General features: G+C 39.8%; 3 long non-coding RNA genes across 3 annotated transcripts in view; 1 reads left to right on the top strand and 2 right to left on the bottom strand.

Moving 5' to 3' along the window:
- Nucleotides 599–1,732, bottom strand: LOC107630869. Its single transcript, XR_001618419.2, has 4 exons — nucleotides 1,621–1,732; nucleotides 1,209–1,441; nucleotides 734–778; nucleotides 599–634 (listed from the first exon to the last, which is right to left on the bottom strand). It is a non-coding gene; the product is annotated as an uncharacterized LOC107630869 (long non-coding RNA).
- Nucleotides 1,763–15,758, bottom strand: part of LOC110270288 — a 21,402-nt gene continuing 7,406 nt past the window's right edge. Inside the window, exon 2 of the long non-coding RNA XR_002359672.1 lies at nucleotides 1,763–1,841. This is a non-coding gene — a long non-coding RNA (uncharacterized LOC110270288). The remainder of the gene's footprint in view (nucleotides 1,842–15,758) is intronic.
- The window catches only part of LOC110270289, a 20,878-nt gene continuing 7,400 nt past the window's right edge, over nucleotides 2,281–15,758 (top strand). Inside the window, exons 1-2 of the long non-coding RNA XR_002359673.1 lie at nucleotides 2,281–2,534; nucleotides 3,013–3,018. This is a non-coding gene — a long non-coding RNA (uncharacterized LOC110270289). The remainder of the gene's footprint in view (nucleotides 2,535–3,012; nucleotides 3,019–15,758) is intronic.

The raw sequence follows: 15,758 nt of genomic DNA, 5'->3' as shown, positions 1-15,758 counted from the left end.
GAGTCATTATTTATCTTTATGTGCTTATGGTTTGTTATAAATTTGTTTGACAATCATATATATTACTTTTTAAGGGATTGCTTGCATGTTCAAATTCATACTTTCAAGAGCTTATTCTACATGCATGCTATGTGTTTATGAAAAAGCCCATATGGCATTATATGTGGGAAAAAAAGTTGTTAAGGGGATGTGTCATGAAAATTTAAAGGGAATTTGGATACCTATTCATGTGAAACTATAAGAATCAAAAATCTATGTGCGTTGATACGCTTTATTTATTTCAATTCAAAAAAAAAAAGAGAGATGATAAACAAATAAATAAGGGGACAAAATTACTCCAATGTTAAATTCAGAATTCAAAGATCAAACATTCCAATTTACTTACCTCAATTTCTTCGAACCTCTGATTAATAAGATAGCACCCTTCTCTGCAACTCGTTGGGAGATGATCTGGGACTTAAAACTCCCAGTAATTTTGATTTAAACTCTTTGTGACACATTTCTAAATTGATAGGTAGATTTTCGGTGAATTAAGAACTATACTTGCAACGTATCAATTTTAATAATTTTTTAATTCATCAGCTTCTGCTTCCCATCAACCATCAACCGACAGCTCCACCAAAGTCACTGCCACCTGCAACCACATTCCAATTCATCAATTGAATAATCTCCTAGTTTTCAAAAGAGGATGGAATATTCATAAGCAACTAGATAAGTTTGTGTATTCACATACCGTGACCTCATCAACGGGTTGGTGGTTTCTTTCACGGACTTGAACCTACAAAAGTAACAAGTCACATCTTATCTTTTGGATTGAAGGTGAATACCAGATCTTAAAAGTAATCACAGATTGTGAGAACCTATATACTGTTAGCAGGTGGAAAGGAAAATCATGATAAAGAGAGACAACCAGGATTGCAAAAAACAAATGACCTAACCAGGGCCTAATCTTCCCTCCTATAAAAGTTATCATATTTTTTATAATGGTTTGACTTTAAAAAAGAACTCAAACATCGAACTTCCAAAAAATATATATATATTTAAAAAAAATTGAGTTTGAGATGTAAAGAGAAAGCCACAAAAATACACTTTCCAAATAACTAATTGTGGTTATATATGATCAATGTGGCTTTACAAATTATTCATTAACAAAAAATTTTAGTACACACTTTGCTATAAAGTAAATGAAGGCCTAAAAGAGGAATAACCTTGATGCCTGAGATGGATTTGATTATTTCCATTGAAGGGGTCTTCACCCAATTGCTTTTTCCAATATTGGCTCATCCTCATCAATCATGTGATATGCTTTTGTCAAAATAGTGTTTGTGAAATCAAGATTAGTATCGAAATAAAACTCAAGCTTGAATCCTTTTGGGTTGTCTATCCTGCTCCACTTGATATCTTTGAGAAACTTGAGAGCACCTTCATCATGCTCTGAAATCTATTTCACAAAGACTTAAAATTAGCTTGGTTGCAAGACATAAAATAAACATTTAAAAGAAAAAAGGAGTTACTATTGAATAGAACCAACTAACCTCTTAAGCTAACACTAAGACTTGGTTGCAAGATATAAAATAAATATTAAAAAAAAAGGAGTTACTATTGATAGAATCAACTAACCTCTTCAGCTAACACTTCATTGTTTTTCATTGCATTGAGCCAAAAAGCAGGTACTCCTTTTTCTACAAAACCAAATCAAAATGTTATCAGTGAATGAATTGAAATGCTATTTAAGGAAAATGTGTGATCTTGTAATTAGTACCTTCGTCCGCTTCAGCACCTGTAGTTTTCTCCTCTGCTATTCCTTCAACTTCAGTGACACCATTAACTATCTCAAAGCGCTGCATCCATTAAGAAATGGTTGAGGGATACAGATTCTTTTTCCTTTTTTTGGTAAAAGGATTACATAAAATAGAATGTAATCACATAAAACAGCTCCACAGATCACAGTGTATTAAGACCCCCAGGTTCCTATCAAAATGTGAAACAAATGAACATTCTTGCTCTTGGTCCAATCATAAGACTGGCTATATTTTCCTTTTGTCAGTTGGGGGTTTAGCTTGTTTGCTTTTATTTGATCCAAATACCCGAATGGGGTACATGTTCAGTTTATAGTTTTTTATTTTAATTCATTCAGGGGAAACAAGCTATCGGTTGAAGTATATCATGCAAAAACAAACTGAAATCATGAAGCAATGTACAATATGAAAATTGTAGAGATAAATATAATAGGGGGTGTTTGAGCAAGACAACAACAAATTGTAAGCCCGATCATATGAAAACTGTAACATACACAAGTAGTGCATAGAAAACATAATAGGAGGTGTTTGAGCAAGCCAGCAACAAATTCAAGGTTCGATGATAATCAGTAACAAATTCAACTCTGATGATTTTTAGCAAAGACAAAAAAAAATTAAACTCGGTGATTATTCAGCAAGACAGCAACAAATTCAAGATTCAATCGCTAACAAATTAATTGATTACCAATTCAACATCATCTCAAAATACAGGGAGAAGGAAATCTGGAAAAGGGAGTGTTCTGTCCAGAGTATGCTTCCGAGATATGGTCGGCGACACAGCTAAGGGAGGACTCGGAAGCTTGCTCCTATGAACTGGTGACCTCGGCGTGGACCCTGCAAAAAGGACTCCGACGCCCAAGTTAGTTATCGGAATAAGAAACTTAAAAGCAAAACGTTAAGAAATAAAACTGAGAAAAAGTAAAGTGTGGGGATGATGATCGGATATTTCTTATGAATTGCCAATTACTCGCTCTTTTCCTCCTTTTTTCCTGCCTTGACGAGTTATATTCATCAGTTTAAATAAGTGGATATTCGAGTAATGCTCGGGTTTGTTTGTTATTAGGATTGGGATTCTGAATTTCTATTATGCGAGGATATCGACATGATTTGAATTGGTGGACTTATTCTCGGTTTTATAGTTTGTTGGCCGAGGATATTGGAATATTTGGCCGAGGATATCGGGAAGGTACACAGCCCCCAAGCTCGGCATGAGGAACATGTTGAGCTTTTTTATATCCTCGGCCTATTGATGTTGGAGCTTTTAGTTGTCGTGGATTCGTTGCCTTAGGAAGCCCCCAAGTTCAACGTGTTCCTCTTGCCAAGTTTATTTGTTTTTGGGCTTTGTAAATTGGGCTTTATATGGAATGTTTTTTTATGGCGGGAAGTGGGGTGACGCCATGTGTAGTTAATGGGAAGTGGAGGGGGCTTCGTGGGGTAATGTGCCGAAGTAACTCCCTGTCCCCTCATCCGTTAGGCTTCTACAAGTTTGGATTTTGTTTATGAGTGGCATGATGAGTAAAAAAGGTAACTTTTCCGTTTTCTTTGTCATTTTGCTGCTGTTTCTTCTTGGTTTGCATGGGTAAGAAGGGGGTTGTTGTAGATGAAAATGACCCTTATGGTTGGGTTGATAGTGACGTGAAATCGTGGATTTTGGTGTTTAGTAGTTCTGATATGTTGATGTAGTTGAATAGTGCGAGGTGGGTCAGAGGTAGGGACAGTTTGAGGGTTAGGTTCTTACCGTGCGAGAAGAGTGATGGAGTTTGCGAGAAGAGAGATGACTGGACTTATTTCTATGTGTACACATGTATGTTGATTGAGTTGGGTGTTCGCTTTCCCTTTACTGATTTTTAGTGTGGGGTTTTGTCTTTGTTGAACTATGCTCCGACGCAACTTCACCCAAATTCGTGGGCTTTCGTTCGTGCTTTTGAGTGTCTTATGGAGCATCTGTGTTGTTATCCTTCCCTTGGAGTTTTCTTTTCGTTATTTCAAGCGAAAGGTGTTTGGAAGGGTGGCTGGGTGAACTTGAGTAGTCATCTGGGGCGAGCTATCTTCAGCCTTTACAAGTCTTCTTTTAAGGATTTCAAGGAGTTTTTTGTGAAGGTTCAGATTTGTGAGGAGTGTTACCCTTTTTTTCTTGATGCCCTGATGGAAGAGAGGTTCCCTGTTTTCTGGTCTGCTGAGCCTCGGCAAGTTTTAGAGTGCGAGGATAGGGTTAAGAGTGAAGATTATATTATTGGTTTTTTTATGTCTGCTATGTCATCTTCTGAGCTTTTATCTATACCGACATTGCTAAGGCTTGAGGGTGATAGGGAGGCTTTAGAGGAATATCTAGGTATACTTTATGTGGATTTGTTGTTGTGCTTAATGTTTTCGAAAGTTATTGATTTTGTTGGTTGTTTTTGCTAGGTGAAAAGGCTTCGACTTTAACCACTGCTAATTTGAAGGCTTTCATTTCGAAGGCTAAGAAGAAAGAAAAGGAGGGATCTTCAACAAATGTGGCAAAGGAGGGTGGGGGTTCTGTTGGTCAAGAGATTCCTCTTAAAAGGAAAAGAGGTAGGGGGACTACGAAGGTGGTGGACCTAACTGGAGTGAAAGAGGATAATGTTGTCTTTACCGCGGAGGTGATTGAGTCTGCCTACCAGAGTCAGCTTGTCCTTCATGGTTATCGTGATGGGCCGAGTAATTCTATATGATCAGCTTCTTTTCCATTCATGGCAGTGGTTGATGAGTTTGCGCAGGTTGATGCTGATGTGAAGACGATTCATGATGCTGGAAAAATAGGGGTTGCATGTGGTGCGCAGAAATCGTGACGGTTCTTTCCTCGGTAACGGCGCTAAAAACTCAATACGCACGTTCATAATATTAGCTCTTTGTCACAATTCCGCACAACTAACCAGCAAGTGCACTGGGTCGTCCAAGTAATAAACCTTACGTGAGTAAGGGTCGATCCCACGGAGATTGTCGGCTTGAAGCAAGCTATGGTCACCTTGTAAATCTCAGTCAGGCAGATTCAAATGGTTATGGAGATTTAATAATTAAAAGATAAACAAAACGTAAAATAAAGATAGAGATACTTATGTAATTCATTGGTGAGAATTTCAGATAAGCGTATAGAGATGCTTTCGTTCCTCCTGAACCTCTGCTTTCCTGCTATCTCCATCTAATCAGTCCTACTCCTTTCTATGGCAAGCTGTATGTTAGGCATCACCGTTGTCAATGGCTACATCCTGTCCTCTCAGTGAAAATGGTCCAATGCGCTGTCATTGCATGGCTAATCATCTGTCGGTTCTCGATCATACTGGAATAGGATTTACTATCCTTTTGCGTCTGTCACTACGCCTAGCACTCGCGAGTTTGAAGCTCGTCACAGCCATCCCTTCCCAGATCCTACTCGGAATACCACAGACAAGGTTTAGACTTTCCGGATCTCAGGAATGGCCGTCCATGGATTCTAACTTATACCACGAAGACTCTGATGAAGGAATCTCAGAGATACTCATTCAATCTAAAGTAGAACGGAAGTGGTTGTCAGGCACGCGTTCATAGGGAATGATGATGAGTGTCACGATCATCACATTCATATTGAGGTGCGAATGAATATCTTAGAATCAGAATAAGCTTGAATTGAATAGAAAAACAATAGTACTTTGTATTAATTCATGAGGAACAGCAGAGCTCCACACCTTAATCTATGGTGTGTAGAAACTCTACCGTTGAAAATACATAAGAACAAGGTCTAGGCATGGCCGAGAGGCCAGCTTCCAAAACGTGATCAAAGGATCAAAAGACAATCCAAAGATGTAAATACAATAGTAAAAAGTTCTATTTATACTAAACTAGTTACTAGGTTTACAGAAAATAGTAAATGATGCAGAAATCTACTTCCGGGGCCCAGAAATCTACTTTCCAACGCAATTGAGAGCGCGCTATTTGGAGTTCTGTAGCTCCAGAAAATCCATTTTGAGTGCAGAAAGGTCATAATCCAATAGCATCTGCAGTCCTTTGTCAGCCTCTGAATCTGATTTTTGCTCAGGTCCCTCAATTTCAGCCAGAAAATACCTGAAATCACAGAAAAACACACAAACTCATAGTAAACTCCAGAATTGTGAATTTTATTTAAAAATTAATAAAAATATATTAAAAACTAACTAAATCATACTAAAAACTATGTAAAAACAATGCCAAAAAGCGTATAAATTATCCGCTCATCACAACACCAAACTTAAATTGTTGCTTGTCCCTAAGCAACTGAAAATCAAATAGGATAAAAAGAAGAGAATATACTATAAATTCCAAAATATCAATGAAACTTAGCTCCAATCAGATGAGCGGGACTAGTAGCTTTTTGCCTCTTGAATAGTTTTGGCATCTCACTTTATTCATTGAAGTTCAGAATGATTGGCATCTATAGGAACTCAGAGTTCAGATAGTGTTATTGATTCTCTTAGTTCAGTATGTTGATTCTTGAACACAGCTACTTTATGAGTCTTGGCCGTGGCCCTAAGCACTTTGTTTTCCAGTATTACCACCGGATACATAAATGCCACAGACATATAACTGGGTGAACCTTTTAAGATTGTGACTCAGCTTTGCTAAAGTCCCTAATTAGAGGTGTCTAGGGTTCTTAAGCACACTCTTATTTTTGCTTTGGGCCTCGACTTTAACCTCTCAGTCTCAAGTTTTCACTTGACACCTACACGCCACAAGCACATGGTTAGGGACAGCTTGGTTTAGCCGCTTAGGCCAGGATTTTATTCCTTTAGGCCCTCCTATCCACTGATGCTCAAAGCCTTGGATCCTTTTTATTACCCTTGCCTTTTGGTTTTAAGGGCTACTGGCTTTTTCTGCTTGCTTTTCTTTTTCTTTCTTTTTCTTTTTTTTCGCATATTTTTTTTCTGCAAGCTTTTGTATTCACTGCTTTTTCTTGCTTCAAGAATCATTTTTATGATTTTTCAGATCATCAAACAACATTTCTCCTTTTTCCTTATTCTTCAAGAGCCAACATATTTAACATTCTTAAACATCAAATTCAAAAGACATATGCACTGTTCAAGCATTCATTCAGAAAACAAAAAGTATTGTCACCACATCAAAATAATTAAACTAGTTTCAAGGATGAATTCGAAACCATGTACTTCTTGTTCTTTTGTAATTAAAACAGTTTTTCTTTAAGAGAGGTGATGGATTCATAGGACATTCATAACTTTAAGACATAGGCACTTAAATACTAATGATCATGAAATAAGACACAAACATAAAGCATAGTAAATGAAAAACAGGAAAATAAGAACAAGGAGATTAAGGAACGGGTCCACCTTAGTGAGGGTGGCGTCTTCCTCTTCTTGAAGAACCAATGGTGCTTTTGAGCTCCTCTATGTCTCTTCCTTGCCTTTGTTGTTCCTCCCTCATAGCTCTTTGATCTTCTCTAATTTCATGGAGGATGATGGAGTGCTCTTAGTGCTTCATCCTTAGTTGTCCCATGTTGGAACTTAATTCTCCTAGGGAGGTGTTGATTTGCTCCCAAAAATTCCGTGGAGGCAAGTGCATCTGAGGCATCTCAGGGATTTCCTGATGATGAGCTTCCTCATGCGTCTCTTGAGATCTGTGATCTCTTGTTTGCTCTATCCTTTTCTTAGTGATAAGCTTGTCCTCATCAATGAGAATATCTTCCTCTATGTCAATCCCAGCCGAATTGCATAGATGGCAAATGAGGTGAGGAAAGGCTAACCTTGCCAAAGTGGAGGACTTATCAGCCACCTTGTAGAGTTCTTGAGGTATAATCTCATGAACCTTCACTTCCTCCCCAATCATGATACTATGGATCATGATGGCCCGGTCTACAGTAACTTCAGACTGGTTACTAGTGGGAATAATTGAGTGTTGAATGAACTCCAACCATCCTCTAGCTACAGGCTTAAGGTCCAGTCTCCTCAGTTGAACCGGTTTGCCTTTTGAGTCAATCTTCCATTGAGCTCCTTCCACACATATGTCCATGAGGACTTGGTCTAACCTTTGATCAAAGTTGACCCTTCTTGTGTAGGGGCGTGCGTTCTCTTCCATCATTGGCAAGTTGAACGCCAGCCTTACATTTTCCGAACTGAAATCTAAGTAGTTCCCCCGAACCATGGTAAGCCAATGTTTTGGATTCGGGTTCACACTTTGATCATGGTTCCTAGTGATCCATGCGTTTGCATAGAACTCTTGAACCATTAGGATTCTGACTTGTTGAATGGGGTTAGTGAGGACTTCCTAACCTCTTCTTTGGATTTCAAGTCGGATCTCCAGATACTCATTCTTCTTGAGTTTGAAAGGAACCTCGGGGATCACTTTCTTCTTGGCCACAACTTCATATAAGTGGTCTTGATGGACTTTTGAGATGAATCTCTCCATCTTTCATGACTCAGAGGTGGAAGCAATTGACTTCCCTTTCCTCTGTCTTGAGGATTCTCTAGCCTTAGGTGCCATTGATGGTTATAGAAAAAACAAAAAGCTATGCTTTTTACCACACCAAACTTAGAATGTTGCTCGTCCTCGAGCAAAAGAAGAGAGAAAGAAGGAGAAGAAGAAGAGATGGAGGAGAGGGAGAGATGGTGTATTTTGGCCAAGGGGAGAAGAGAGGGTAGTGTTGTGTGAAAATGAAGAAGGAATGAGGGGGTTTATATAGTGGAGGGAGAGGGGTTAGGGTTCGGTCATTTAGGGTGGGTTTGGGTGGGGAAGTAATTTTGAATTTGGAGGTAGGTGGGGTTTATAGGAAAGTGTGGTGGAGGTGATTGATGAAAGGATAATGGAAAAGAGTGGTTGAGTTGATTGGTGAAGAGTGTTTGGGGAGGAGGATTATTGGATTGTGTGAAGAAGAGGGAGAAGGTGAGTTGAGGTAGGTGGGGATCCTGTAGGGTCCACAGATCCTGAGGTGTCAAGGATTTCACATCGCTGCACCTTTTAGGTGTGTAAAACGCCCTAAGCATGCAATCCTGGTGTTTAACGCCACTTCCATGCTTAGTTCTGGCGTTAAACGCCCAAATATAGCTTGTTTCTGGCGTTTAACGCCAGCCTTCCTCAGAGTGCAATCCTGGCGTTTAAACGCCAGACTGCTGCTTGTTTCTGGCGTTTAACGCCAGTTTCATGCTCTGTTCTGGCGGTAAACACCAGTCTGGTGCCCATTTCTGGCGTTGAACGCCCAGAATGGTGCCAGATTGGGCGTTTAACGCCCATTCTGCTAGCCTTACTGGCGTTTAAATGCCAGTAAGCTCTTCCTCCAGGGTGAGCTATTTTTCATTCTGTTTTTTTATTTTTATTTTTTTATAATTTTTGTGACTCCACATGATCATCAACCTAAAGAAACACAAAATAAACATGAAAATAATATAGTTATAATTAAATATATTGGGTTGCCTCCCAACAAGCGCTTCTTTAATGTCAATAGCTTGACAGTGAGCTCTCATGGAGCCTCACAGATGTTCAGAGCATTGTTGAGACCTCCCAACACCAAACTTAGAGTTTGGTTGTGGCCTCCCAACACTAAACTTAGAGTTTGATTGTGGGGGCTTTGGTTGACTCTGCAGTGAGAGAAGCTTTTCATGCTTCCTTTCCATGGTTACAGAAGGAGAACCTTGAGTCTTGAACACAAGGTAGTCTTCATTCAGTTGAAGGACCAACTCTCCTCTGTCCACATCAATCACAGCATTTGCTGTGGCTAGGAAGGGTCTTCTAAGGATGATGGATTCATCCTCATCCTTCCCAGTGTCTAGGATTATAAAATCAGCAGGGATGTAATGGCCCTCAACCTTTACTAACACGTCCTCTACTTGTCCATAAGCCATTTTTATAGATTTGTGTGCCATCTCTAATGAGAAATTGGCAGCCTGTACCTCAAAGATCCCAAGTTTCTCCATTACAGAGAGTGGCATTAAGTTTATTCCTGACCCCAAGTCGCACAGAGCCTTCTCAAAGGTCATGGTGCCTATGTTACAGGGTATTAAGAATTTACCAGGATCTTACTTCTTTTGAGGTAATTTCTGCCTATCCAATGCATTCAGTTCATTAGTGAGCAAGGGAGGTTCATCTTCCCAAGTCTCATTACCAAATAATTTGGCATTAAACTTTATGATTGCACCAAGGTACTTAGCAACTTGCTCTTCAGTAACGTCTTCATTCTCTTCAGAAGAAGAATACTCATCAGAGCTCATGAAGGGCAGAAGGAGGTTCATTGGAATCTCTATGGTCTCTATATGAGCCTCAGATTCCTTTGGTTCCTCTAAGGGGAACTCCTTATTGTCCACTGAACATCCCAGGAGGTCTTCCTCACTAGGATTCACGTCATCCTCCTCTCTTGTGGGTTCGGCCATTTTGGTTATATCAATGGCCTTGCACTCTCTCTTTGGATTTTCTTCTGTATTGCTTGGGAGAGTACTAGGAGGAATTTCAGTGACCTTTTTACTCAACTGGCCTACTTGTGCCTACAATTTTCTAATGGAGGACCTTGTTTCATTCATAAAACTTAAAGTGGCCTTAGATAGATCAGAGACTATTTTTGCTAAGCTAGATGGATTCTGCTCAGAATTCTCTATCTGTTGCTGAGTGGATGATGGAAAAAGTTTACTATTGTTAAACCTGTTTCTTCCACCATTATTAAAGCCTTGTTGAGGCTTTTGTTGATCCTTCAATAAAAAATTTGGATGATTTCTCCATGAGGGATTATAGGTATTTCCATAGGGTTCACCCATGTAATTCACCTCTGCTATTGCAGGGTTCTCAGGATCATAAGCTTCTTCTTCAGAAGATACATCTTGAGTACTGTTGGATGCAGCTTGCATTCCATTCAGACTTTGAGGAATCATATTGACTTACTGAGTCAATATTTTGTTCTGAGCCAATATGGCATTCAGAGCATCAATTTCAAGAACTCCCTTCCTCTGAGGTGTCCTATTACTTACAGGATTCCTCTCAGAAGTGTATATAAACTGGTTGTTAGCAACCATGTCAATGAGTTCTTGAGCTTCTGCAGGCATTTTCTTTAGGTGAATGGATCCACCTGCAGAATGGTCCAATGACATCTTTGATAACTCAGACAGACCATCATAGAATATATACATGATGGTCCATTCTGAAAGCATGTTAGAAGGACACTTTTTGGTCAGTTGCTTGTATCTCTCCCAAGCTTCATAGAGGCATTCACCTTCTTTTGGTCTGAAGGTTTGAACATCCACTCTAAGTTTGCTAAGCTTTTGAGGAGGAAAGAACTTGGCTAAGAAAGCCATGACCAGCTTATCCCAAGAGTTCAGGCTATCTTTAGGTTGAGAATCCAACTATATTCTAGCTCTGTCTCTTACAGGAAACGGGAAAAGCATGAGCCTTTAGACCTCGGGATCAACCCCATTGGTCTTAATAGTATCACAGATATGAAAGAATTCAGTTAAAAACTGAAAAGGATCTTCAGATGGAAGTCCATGAAACTTGCAGTTTTGTTGCATCAGAGAAACTAGTTGAGGTTTAAGCCCAAAATTGTTTGCTCCAATGGCAGGGATTGATAAGTAAGAAAAAGAGATGATAAGTAAGATCTAAGAGATGATACATTCCATATTCCAGGGATGTCATTTCCTTGTAACGTTTGAAGTTTATATGCTCCCTTGCCGAGTATTTGTATTACTCGGTAAGGGCCTTCCCATGTTGGTGCGAGCTTTCCATGTGTTTGTGGTTTCCGTGCTTCTTCCGTTCGTCTTAAGACGAGGTCTTCTTTGGTGAAGGACCTGGGTTTGACCATCTTGTTGTATTTTCTTTTTATTATGCTTTGCATTGCTTTGTGCCTTATCTCAGCTTTGTATCTGTCTTCCTCTATTGTATCCAATTCTGCTTGTCTGATGTTATCATTGTTTGGTGCCGATGTTTGTGTTGTTCTTCCTGATGTTAGGGCGATCTCGACTGGGATCATTGCGTCGGCACCATAGACAAGTCGGTAAGGGGTCTCGTTGGTGGTTGTTTGTTTTGTTGTATTGTAACTCCACAGTATTTCTGGGATTAACTCCGCCCATTCTCCTTTGGCTTCGCTGAGCTTTTTCTTAAGTGCGATGAGAATTACTTTGTTAGCTGCCTCGGCGAGTCCGTTTGTTTGTGGGTGTTCTACTGATGAAAAGTGATGCTTAATTTTGAAACCCTGCAAAAATTCTGCCAGGTTTTGATCGGTAAACTGCCGACCATTGTCAGTTATAATAGCATGTGGTATACCAAAACAACAAATAATGTTTTTCCAGAGAAAAGCTCGGACCTTTTCAGCCCCTATTTTTGCTAAAGGCGTTGCTTCCATCCATTTCGAAAAATAGTCAATTGCTACAAGTAAATACTTTACCTGCCTGGGAGCTTTGGGGAAAGGGCCGAGAATATCAAGCCCCCATTTATAAAATGGCCAGCTTACCTCCGAGGTATGTAGATTCTCGGCCGGGCTATGTATTAGTGGTGCGTGTTTTTGGCAGCTGTCGCATCTCCTTACCTTTTTGATACAATCGCTCTTCATTGTTGGCCAATAATAACCTGCTCTGGCAACCTTAGATGCCAGGCTTATTCCTCCAATGTGGTTACCGCATACTCCTTCATGGGCCTCGTCCATGGCGATCTTAGCTTCATCCGTGTTTAGACATCTTAGTAATGGTTGGGAGAAACCTCGTTTGTATAGTTTTATTCCTATCAGTGTGAAGGATGCTGCTCACCTTTTGAATGCTCTTTGGTCTGTGATAGTTGTTGGTATGGTTCCAGTTTGTAGGTATTGTTTGTATGTTGCCCTCCAGTCTTGTTCCTATGATATAGAGAATATTCTTTTGCTAAAGCTCGGTTCAGCGAGGGTTAGCTGAGATATAACAGAATCATGCATACATTTCCTAGTTGTTGCTAGTTTTGATAAAGCATCTGCTCGGGTGTTTTGTTCCCGAGCTATATGTGTGATTTGTATTGAAGTAAACTGAGGTATGAGTTCTCTTACCAGTGCGTGATATTTTTCTAACAATTGGTCCTTTACCTGAAAATTCCCGGTTACCTGTTGTACCACCAGTTGCGAGTCACAGTATACCTGTAGGTGTGTTATGTTTAAAGACTGTGCAAGTCGAAGTCCGGCGAGTAGAGCTTCATACTCGGCTTAATTGTTGCTTGTTTGGAATGAGAACCTGATTGACTGTCCCGCTTGGAGGTCGGATTTGTCTGTTAGATATACGCCTGCTCCTGATCCTTCTGAGTTTGAAGCTCCATCTACATAGAGCTCCCAAGTGTGTTCGTGATCTGCTTGGTCTGTTAATTCGGCTAGAAAATCTGCTAAGAATTGTGCCCTTATTGTCCTCCTCGGCTCGTATGTTATGTCAAATTTGGATAATTCTATTGACCATTTGGTGAGTCTTCTTGAGACCTTGGGTCGAGTGAGGATCTGTCGCAGAGGCTGATTTGTTTTAACGATAACCTTACTGCTTTGGAAGTAGTGCCTTAATCTTCTTGCCGTAAGTATTACTGCATATGCTAGCTTCTCCATTGGTGGATATCTGAGTTCGGCATTCTGTAATGTTTTACTGACGAAGTAGACTGGCTCCTATTTATCTTGCATCTCCGTGACGAGTACTGAACTGATAGCCTTTGAGGATACCGATAAGTATAGTAATATTGGTTTTTCTAAGTTCGGCTTCTGTAAGATCGGCGGTGACGAGATTATGGATTTCAACTTCTGGAAAGCTGCTTCACACTCCGTGTTCCAGTTGAACTTTGTTTGCCTTTTTAGTATGTTGAAAAAATGCTGAGAGTGTGTTGATACACTTGGTATAAATCGAGATAGTGCGGCTAGCCTTCCATTTAGTCTCTGGACTTCCTTTATTGTTCGGGGACTTCTCATGTTAATGATTGCTTCAAATTTTTCGGGATTGGCCTCAATGCCTCTTGATGTCAACATGAAGCTCAGGAACTTTCCTCCTTTAACCCCGAAGGCATACTTCTCCGGGTTAAGTCGCATGTTATGTTTCCTTAACTGACCGAACACTTCTTGTAGGTCGGCATCATGGGTGTGTTCTTGTTGAGTCTTGACGACCATGTCGTCGACGTATACTTCCAAATTTCTCCCTATTTGTTTGTTGAAGACCTTGTCCATGAGGCGTTGGTAGGTCGCCTGGTATGCGAAATTGCTACTCAGGTTGTGAATTGTTGTTCGAAATTGATTCCCTGGCAATGGCACCAAAAACGGATGCACAGGACCATGGTCTAAACATATCTTCACAACTTCGCATAACTAACCAACAAGTGCACTGGGTTGTCCAAGTAATATCTTACATGAGTAAGGGTCGAATCCCACGGAGATTGTCGGTATAGAAACTCTACCGTTAAAAATACATAAGTGAAAGTCCAGGCATGGCCAAGAGGCCAGCCCTCAAACGTGATCTAAGATAGCATACAACTGATCAAAGATACCTAATACAATAGTAAAAGGTCCTATTTATAATAAACTAGCTACTAGAGTTTACAGAAGTAAGTAATTGATGCATAAATCCACTTTCGGGGCCCACTTGGTGTGTGCTTGGGCTGAGCTTTAACTTTCCACGTGCAGAGGCCATTTGTGGAGTTGAACGCCAGGTTTTGATCCATTTCTGGCGTTCAACTCTGGTTTTGGATCCTTTTCTGGCGCTGGACGCCAGATTTGAGCAGAGAGCTGGCGTTGAACGCCAGTTTGCGTCGTCTAAACTTGGCCAAAGTATGGACTATTATACATTACTGGAAAGCCCTGGATGTCTAATTTCTAACGCAATTAAAAGCGCGCCATTTCGAGTTCTGTAGCTCCAGAAAATCCACTTTGAGTGCAGGGAGGTTAGAATCCAACAGCATCAGCAGTCCTTCTTCAACCTTTGAATCTGATTTTTGCTCGAGTCCCTCAATTTCAGTCAGAAAATACCTGAAATCACAGAAAAACACACAAACTCATAGTAAAGTCCAGAAATGTGAATTTAACATAAAAACTAATGAAAACATCCCTAAAAGTAGCTAGATCCTACTAAAAACATACTAAAAACAATGCCAAAAAGCGTATAAATTATCCGCTCATCACAACACCAAACTTAAATTGTTGCTTGTCCCCAAACAACTGAAAATCAAACAGGATAAAAAGAAGAGAATATACTATAAATTCCAAACTATCAATGAAACATAGCTTCAATTATATGAGCGGGACTTATAGCTTTTTGCCTCTTGAATAGTTTTGGCATCTCACTTTATCCATTGAGGTTCAGAATGATTGGCATCTATAGGAACTCAGAGTTCAGATAGTGTTATTGACTCTCCTAGTTCAGTATGATGATTTTTGAACACAGCTTCTTTATGAGTCTTGGTCGTGGCCCTAAGCACTTTGTTTTCCAGTATTACCACCGGATACATAAATGCCACAGACACATAATTGGGTGAACCTTTTCAGATTGTGACTCAGCTTTGCTAAAGTCCCCAATTAGAGGTGTCCAGGGTTCTTAAGCACACTCTTTTTTTGCTTTGGACCTTGACTTTAACCGTTCAGTCTCAAGTTTTCACTTGACACCTACACGCCACAAGCACATGGTTAGGGACAGCTTGGTTTAGCCGCTTAGGCCAGAATTTTATTCTTGTAGGCCCTCCTATCCACTGATGCTCAAAGCCTTGGGATCCTTTTTATTTACCCTTGCCTTTTGGTTTTAAGGGTTATTGGCTTTTTGCTCTTGCCTCTTGGTTTTAAGAGCTTTTGGCTTTTTCTGCTTGCTTTTTCTTTTTCTTTCTATTATTATTTTATTTTTTATTTTTTTCGCCTATTTTTTTTTCTGCAAGCTTTGTTCTTTGCTGCTTTTTCTTGCTTCAAGAATCATTTTTTGTGATTTTTTCAGATTATCAATAACATGTCTCATGTTCATCATTCTTTCAAGAGCCAACATATTTAACATTCTTAAACAACAACTTCAAAAGACATATGCACTGTTCAAGCAT

The sequence above is a fragment of the Arachis ipaensis genome, chromosome B03 (genome assembly GCF_000816755.2).
Source record: "Arachis ipaensis cultivar K30076 chromosome B03, Araip1.1, whole genome shotgun sequence".
NCBI lineage: Eukaryota > Viridiplantae > Streptophyta > Magnoliopsida > Fabales > Fabaceae > Arachis > Arachis ipaensis.
Note: the sequence above shows the minus strand (reverse complement) of the source record. Positions and strands in the feature narration are given on the sequence as shown.